Raw genomic sequence first — 8,988 nt, 5'->3', positions numbered from 1 at the left:
CGATCGATAATCACTTACCTCTCCTGGAAACAACATATTATTTCTTCTGTTTGTTCCTGGGTGTTTTTCCTGTGCTATAAACTCAGCTGACATATGGTTTCATTGATTAAGAGTGTTGAAGCTTTGTGACAGCAGGCACATAAGGAAAATATCACTAGGGGTCAGGTCTAATATACTGCATGGGTTTATTTGTAGCGCAAATCAACTGTTTTTGGTTTGTCTTTATGGGCCAAGAACAGCAGTTAAATGTGAATTACAGCCATACAACCAAGGGTCTTCCAGTTTCCTCATTGCTATTTCTTTTGTTAAGAAGAAGGCACCGGTTACAAATGTAGCTGTTGGCAATACCCTCCTTTGGTCCAAATCCTGAATTCAATATTTATAAAGCTGTATGATCACAGGCAAGTTATCTTAACTCCTTAACCTCCATTTTTTAATTTGTCTGCCAGGATTGTTTGTGAAGATTAATTGAGATAAGACACGCAGGGCACGTAATACAGTGTTGGTAGCTATGGAAAGTTTGGAAGAGGTTATACTTGCTATAATCAATTGACACCCACCAAAAAGAAAGTCCCACAGAGTTGCTTTGCTGTCAACCTAATTACTGGATTCTGAATGAAGGGGTTGTAATTATTCATTCTTTGTTACATGTCCTGAGGGATTGAGTTCACCTATAAGTAATGTGACACCATAGAGCTCCCAAGTTGAACAAATCAGGCCTTCTCTTTCTCCTCTGACTCTGAAAGATGTTCTCTCATGAAAAAGGTTCGCTGGATTATTTGTTTTTATAATAGAGTGAACTCAAGCCTGTGATCACATACAGCCCAGTTCACTATCTAAGTGACAGGAAGTTATAGTGTTTTTACTGTAGAAAAGCCAGTGTACAATTTTCAACAGCTTCCTTTTGTAAATGTCAGTATCAGTTTCTAATAATCATGAGATTAATCTCAGTCTGTTTCCTGCCAGCACATAATAAGCTATTAAATAATATCTAATCATTAGATGATGGAGAGAGAAATCCATTTGTCACTTTTGTTAAGTATATACCCTTATATGTTCCCTCTTTCTTTCCTCAGTGACTTTTTCTCATCTAGCACACAAGTAAAATCATCACTGTTTTAAATAAAGATTTGAGCCTGTTCAACTTGAGAATGTCAACTGTTTTTATTTTTATTGTTTGTTTATTTTTGAGAGATATATATAGAGAGAAACGGAGCCCAAGCAGGAGTGGGGCAGAGAAAGAGGGAGACACAGAAACCAATGCAGGCTGTAGGCTCTGAGCTGTCAGCACAGAGCCCAGCACGGGGCTCGAACCCACGAACCTGAGCTGGTGTCGGACACTTAACCGACTGAGTCACCCGGGTGCCCCTAAAATGTCAACTGTTTTTATTCCATCAAACTTCTTGTTTTCAAAAAAAAAATCCAAATGGCTAGCCTGTAGTCAGAAACTGCCCATATGTATGACCTGGCTATCAGATACCTGCATTTTAAAGGCATTGTTTCTTTCTTTCTTTTTATTTTGTAAGTTTATTTATTTATTTTGAGAGGGGAGAGAGAGAGAGAGAGAGAGAGAGAGAGCACACGCACAGGCAGGGGAGGGGCAAAGAGAGAGAATCCTAAGTAGGCTCTGAGCTGTCAGCGAGGAGCCAGTGGCCTCGCTTGAAACCACAAACTGTGAGGTCATGATCTGAGCTGAAACCAACTGACTGAGCCACCCAGGCACTCCTAAAGGGAGTGTTTCTTACTTTAGTTCATTATGGCATTACATGAGCAGAGTTTCTGAAACCCTGGTTGAAATACGTTCTTCAGAGAAGGAGAGGTCCAGTATCTCAATCAAAATTCCACTGAGTCTATTAAAGCTCCCCCTAAATGCAACAAGAATAAAAATGGCAGAAAAAAAAAACTTGAGAAGTAATAATACTGTCTGAAGATTTAACTCTGCAAATGTTACAAGGATCCTCCTTAGTGTATTTGTTTGTGATGAGGCTTCACTTAAATTGTCAGTTTTTGCCTCCTCAGTGGCTGATGAGAAAATTAATTCAGAATAACTTTTGGTATGAGGTGGATTTTAGCCTGGAGAAATTAATGAGGAAACCTATCCAAATGTCCTAAAGTTAAGCAAGTATAATTGCCAAGCATGCAAAATTTAAAAATACCATATTATGTGATAGGAATCAGAAGAAAATAGACGCCATGGGGTGCCTGGGTGGCTCAGTTGGTTAAATGTTGGACTCTTGATGTTGGCTCAGGTCATGATCCCAGGGTTGTGAGATTGAGCCCTGATCAGGTTCCATGCTGAACATGGAGCCACCCAGGTGCCTCCATCCATGATGGGTGTGGAGTCTGCTTAAGATTTCTCTCTCCCTTTCCCTCTGTTCCTCTCTGACTCTGAATGCACTCTTTCACTCTCAAAAAAGCCACCCCCCCAAAAGAAAACAGAAAAAAAGAAAAAAATAGATGCCGTAATACTGTAATTGTAATAACATGAAAACAATGATTTTTATCAGTGTCAAACGAATGGTTTATTTTGGATGTGCTACAACTAAGTTTTACCATTAACTCTTGGTTCAATTTTGGAATCTCTAACCAGTACAAAAACTAGATATTTGGGCTTTGATCTAAGATTAACCCAAATAACAGTCCAGTTTCTGTTCAGATGGATTGAGATCGGAATGATTTATTTATTATTTTTTTTTTTTCTGTAGCTACAGTATGCCATATGCCACCAGCTTGCTGGGTTAAAAAGAGACAAAGAAAAACTTTTGTTTTGCTTGAAAGCTTTCATTGTTTCACTAGGCTACAAATAACTTCTCAAGTAAAAGATCCTGGACTTTGGTGTGTATATTCCAGGCATTTGGAATACATTGCAGAGATAGGACAGCTGGAAATTAGTCAAACCCAGCTGGTGAAAACGAGTACACTCCCACACTCCTCTTTATGAGACAATCTTTAATCTCTGAGTTGCAGACTGCAATCCCATAATACCAATGTGTAGGAAACATAAAAGATCTGCCAATGACCAATTTAAAGAGGGGATCATAGGAGTTGAAGTCAAAAGCGAAGGAGGAATGGTTGACAATTATTTGAAATCCCATGTGTGTCAGTTAGCTCTTACTGAATGGGAAACCACTTCAAACTTAAACTTGTTTAAAACAAGAGCCATTTATTTAGCGCACACTTTCCTGCATCCACAGTTTGGAATGTGCTGGGTGATTCTTCTGGCTTAGGCTGGCTCCTATTTACCGGCAGTCAGCTGTTGGTTGCCTCTGCTACTGAGGATGGGGTAGCTGTTGGCTTGGCTGGTAGGGCTCACTGAACCACATACCTTTCATCATCCAGTAGGTTTGTTGGGGCTGCTTCCCATGGTGGTGGTGGTCGCGGCAAGAGAGGCGGCCTCAATACACAGTGCTTTTCAAGCCTTTGCTTGCATCATGCTTGCTAGCATCTCACATTGTCCCATGGCCAATCTGAGAGTCGAGTTTGAGGGCACTCAAACTGACATGATAAATGGGGTATGGATACAGGGAGAGGAAGCATGTATGGCCATTTTTCCAACATGCTGCATAGGGTTTATTAAGTAAGATCAACCACTGAATGAAGTAAGGAATCCTTTTTTTTTTTAATTTATTTTTTTTAATTTAATGTTTATTTATTTTGAGAGAGAGAGAGAGAGAGAGAGAGAGAGAGAAACAGAGTGCGAGCAGGGGAGGGGCAGAGAGAGAGGGAGACACAGAATCTGAAGCAGGCTCCAGGCTCTGAGCTGTCGGCACAGAGCCTGACATGGGACTCGAACTCACGAGCCATGAGATTATGACCTGAGCCGAAGATGGTCGCTCAACTGACTGAACCACCCAGACACCCCTAAGTAGGGAATCCTAGTTGTGTAATTTTGGCACAATCTAAAAGCTGTCATTTATTTAATTTTTAAATTTTTGATTAATTAATTTTTTTGAGGGAGAGAAGGCAGAAGTGAGCAAGGGGCAGAGAGAGAGAGAATCCTAGGAGGGGCAGAGGGAGAGAGAGGGAGGAAGAGAGAGAGAGAGAGAGAGAGAGAGAGAGAGAGAGAGAGAGAAGCGGGGCTCACCTGAAGTGGAGCTCGAGTTCACCTGATATGGGACTAGAACTCATGAACCATGCGATCATGACCTGAGCTAAAGTCAGATACTTAGCAATTGAGCCACCCAGGGACCTGCAAAAGCTGTCATTTAAAGAAATATTTTGGAGATGGGTCAAAGACAGGCTTGATGCTGGATCGTGGGTAGTTCTATTTTTTTTTTTAATTTTTAATGTTTATTTATTTTTGAGAGAGAAAGAGTGTGGGAGGGGGAGAGGCAGAGAGAGAGGGAGACACAGAATCTGAAACAGGCTCCAGGCTCTGAGCTGTCAGCACAGAGCGCGATGCAGGGCTTGAACTCATCAGCCAAAGTCTACAATTAATTGACTTAGCCACCCAGGCGCCCCAGGTAGTTCTATTTTTAACTTTTGGCGGAACCTCCATACAGTATGTTAATTATATTGGAATTAAAATTTAAGAAAAAGACAAGTTTAATGCAAATAATAGATATGTTTATCTAAAGTTAATGCTTTGTCCAAAACCTTTTGGGGACGCTGCTCGGATTATCAGATTTCATGGAATTCAGTCAGAAGGAGTTAGGAGCTCTCTCTGCTTGGAGTTACAGTATTGTAGTCTGCATTAGAAAGTGCTGAGAATCTTTGCTTAGGTTCCAGAATGGTTATTCTAAGTAATTCAATGCAATCTATCCTATCCTTTTGTGTTTAGAGTTTTAGCAAAAGTAAGTATTTTTAGCTTATAGGCTTTGTGTATATAATCATATAGCATGGTTGACTTTTAGGGGAGTGGTAGTTGTAAAGACAAGTTAGGGTAAGATGTTACAATTTGAAAGGGTTGAAAGTGATTCACAGAGCAGAAAGAGGCAATTTTTCATCACTGCCTCATGTTAGGGTGAGGCCAGAATGTGACCCCTGTAGCTCACTTTTTGGGAAAGAGATAGAAGTTGCTCTTAGGTGATGGATTCATCTGAAAAAAAAAAAATACAATCACTATCCTACCCTCATCCTACCCTAGTCCATTCTACCCAAAAATTTGTTCTAGTATTTCAGAAAATTCAAACTTCTAAATTTATTTAGTCTTAAGAAAAGAAATTATTTTTGTTCTTATCTAAATAATTACTACCAACACTTGTAAACTAAGGTTAAATTGTTTTCTCATTTCAAGTGAGAACTTTCTATATTAAAACTTCCCTAGGTGCATTCTTTGACTACTGCTTAGTGATCCTTTCCACCTCTTTGGAGGAATTTATCAATTTCCAGACCGCTTTTATGTTTCTTTCTTGATATCACAGACTTTTTGCTCCAGAATTGGTTTGGGATGTCAAGCATGAATAAAATGCCAGATGCAGCACAGCCTCAGTAATTAACATTACTTGAGAAGATTGAAGTAGTGAAAGGTTGAACTCAAGCCACTTTGAAGAGAAAAATATTTACTACATTATGTTTCCACACTGTGTTGAGCCCTTTGGATTTTTTTAAAGATTTTTTAAAATGTTTATTTATTTTTGAGGGAGAGAGACACACAGAGTGTGAGGGGAGGAGGGACAGAGAGAGATGGAGACATAGAATCCGAAGCAAGCTCCAGGCTCTGAGCTGTCAGCACAGAGCCCAGCGTAGGGCTAGAACCCACGAACTGTGAAGATCATGGCCTGAACCGAAGTCGGACACCTAACTGACTGAGCCACCCAGGTGCCCCAAGCCCTTTGGATGTTTTAAAAAAAACTGGGGCGCCTGGGTGGCTCAGTCAGTTAAGCGTCCGACTTCGGCTCAGGTCATGATCTCCTGGTCTGTGGGTTTGAGCCCTGCGTTGGGCTCTGTGCTGACAGCTTAGAGCCTGGAGCCTGTTTTGGATTCTGTGTCTCCCTCTTTCTCTGACCCTCCCCTGTTCATGCTCTCTCACTCTCTGTCTCAAAAATAAATAAATGTTAAAAAAAATTAAAAAAAAATTAAAAGTCAACAGTACCTGACTTGAAAGAATTAGCAATTATTTTGAGACCCACTCATGAAAAATAACTGGAAAGAAAGCTGTATGGCATAGTGAGAGTGAGTAGAATGGATCTGGAAATTTAGACAAGAGCAACTCTGTATAAGTGACTAGGAAAATAAGTCTTTCTTCAAGGACGTGAGATTTGAGGTAAAATTTGTAAGCAGTGGGATTTCTCAATAGTGATAGTGACTAAGGAATGGAGACCGTGGATCATAGCTGCTGGAGTCCTAAGCATAGAAGGCATCTCTAATTTCCAGATTCCGCTTTGTTAGAATCCACTCCCAATGGTGAGGTCCCGAGGCACCCAGGACAGAAGGGGCAAGTTGGGAATCAAACTGCAGGGATGCCCAGGGGCCAAAAGCAGGGTGGTCTTATGTCAGTAGGGGGTCATACTGGGGAGTAATGGGAGCCAGTGGTGGTCACGTAAATAGAGCTGGATTTAGGAGGGCCTTGACTATCCAAATGAGAATCTTGGCTATGATTTATAAATACATTAGGAACTTGGAAAATCTTTTTTTTTTTTTTTTTTTTTTTTTTAAATTTAGTTTGAGAGAGAGAAAGAGAGCACATGCACACATGAGTGGGGGAGGGGCAGAGAGAGAATCCCAAGCAGACTCTGTGCTGTCAGTGCAGAGCCCAATGGGGGGTTTGAATCCATGAACCATTTATTCATGACCTGAGCCGAAATCAGGAGTCAGTCACTCAACTGACTGAGCCACCCAGGCACCCGGAACTCAGAAATTCTTGAAAAGAAATATCTTTGAAGATTAGAGCAGTGAACTTATAGTTACCTGACTAATGATGAGTAGTGATTACTGAAGGAAGAGCCGGCCAAGCAGCTTTTTAAGGCCAGATAAGGGTAATTCAAATGTACCCTATGTACCCATGGGAGTAATCCCATGTACCCATGGGAGTGGTTGAAATTTATTCTCTATTGGATCCTCAATTCTTCTGCAATCTTGTTAATTGCAATTGCCTCAGTAATTACTTTTGCTTATAGGGTACAAGGGAAAGCTTTGGATTCTCCAGTTTGAACAGCACCATTTCAAATTAGTGGTATCTGAATCAATAAAGTATTACTTATGTTGAATAGTTACCTTAGAATTCTGATGAAGTAGTTATGGACTGAATTGTGTCATCATTCCCCCATCCACATCTGTATATCATCAAAAGCTTAACCTGTAGTGTGACTGTTTTGGAGACAAGGCCTTTGAGGAGGTAGTTAAGGTTAAATGAGGTCACAAGGGTGAGGCCCTAATCCAATAGGATTGACGTCTTTATAAGAAGAGAAGACACCTGAGAACATAGAGGAAAGCGGTCATTGAGAACACAGTGAGAAGGTGGCCATCATGAGTCAGGAAGTGATATCTCACCAGAAACTGAATTTTCCTACACCTTGATCTTGGACTTCCAGCCTCCAGAATTGTGAGAAAATAAATTTCTGTTGTAAGCCACCCAACCTATGGTACTTTGCTATGGCAGCCTTAGCAAACTAACACAGGTAGCAAGCACCAAAATGAACAACATTTGGGCCCTGTGGGCTGTGGCTTACAGCTGCTTAACTTGCTTGTCGTCCACACCAGGCACAGGGAGGATCTAGGCTTGCAGCTTCCTAATCGAATTACTGTAAAGAGTGTGAGGCCCCAGATCCTCACTTTGTTATCATCATGTACATACAGCTTTCAAGTGTCAGGGGATACTTTTTTGACAATACCTTGGCAAGGACTATTGTAGGTTTTGGTCATGGGTGGGAAGTTCATGAGAGAATTTCCCTGAGGAAATCCATACTTTTGTGTGGATGAGAATAGTTATGCTTCTTAAAACAGAGTATTGACTTACAGGCTCTAATTGAGGTTGCTGAGTGATTGATCTCTTGACAATAGCAGGGACCAACACATCTGTTTGCATAGCAAGTAGATTGTCTTTATTTGGTGCTATGCCAACAAGCTCTTTCTCGTGAACAAACCGGTGTTGCAATTTGTATTTGTATAATAGCTGGTTTCCAGGCAGAATCAATATGGTTTTGAAAGGTGATTCTCACCTGTGTTTTCTAGAACTCTTCTGGGTTTTCTATTCCCTTGAAAATCAATTTGTATGATTCTAAGGTTAAAATTGGTCTGCCTGGGACATCTGGCAGGCTCAGTTGGTTAAGTGTCTAACTCTTGATTTCAGTTTAGGTCATGATCTTATAGTTTGTGGGTTCCAGTCCACAGTGGAGTTCCTGCTTGGCATTCTCTCTCTCCCTCTCTCTTTGCCCCTCCCCCACTTGCATTCTCTCTCTCTCTCTCTCTCTCTCTCTCTCTCTCCCCCTCAAAAAAAAAAAAAAACCCAAAAGCTGGTCTGCCAGAAACTATTTTGTGCCACAGGATGCACAATAATATCACCTCTTCCCTCACCCCCTCTCTCCTTTCAAAACTGCTACCTGTTCTTTATCTCTTTGCCATAAAAAATCTCTTAATTCAAGAAGAACCTGTTAAGATGTCTTGTTTTCCAGGTTTTACAAATATTTCCTTTAGTAGGATAATTAATATAGTTTTAAATCAGTTCGAATCATTTTATTTGGAACAGAAGCAATTTGGCCTTGCTTGGTATGACTATATTTAGAACTGGTGCTCTCTGTGGCTTATGCCCAAATGCTAGCTCTTTCTCTTGTGGAACTTTTCATGGATTTTTCAGGTGTCCCTCCCTGTCCCTGGCCAAGGGCCTTCAAAATTTCCTTGAAGCTGGTTTTGTGTTCACTGGCTACCCCCTTCCAATGTCTGCTCTGGTCTATGCCATGAGGCATCTTTCAGTGTGGTTCGGCTCATGTCTCTAGCAGTCCTCTGCGGCAGGGTCCCTCACAGCTCACTCAAGCCTGATGCTCTTCTGCTTAGCTCACTATGGGTGCAGGTGCTGTTTTCTCTCTTTGCACCTCTAGTTAAAAGTCACTC

The sequence above is a fragment of the Prionailurus bengalensis genome, chromosome B2 (assembly GCF_016509475.1).
Source record: "Prionailurus bengalensis isolate Pbe53 chromosome B2, Fcat_Pben_1.1_paternal_pri, whole genome shotgun sequence".
In the NCBI taxonomy this organism is placed as follows: domain Eukaryota; kingdom Metazoa; phylum Chordata; class Mammalia; order Carnivora; family Felidae; genus Prionailurus; species Prionailurus bengalensis.
This window is presented reverse-complemented; position numbering follows the sequence as displayed.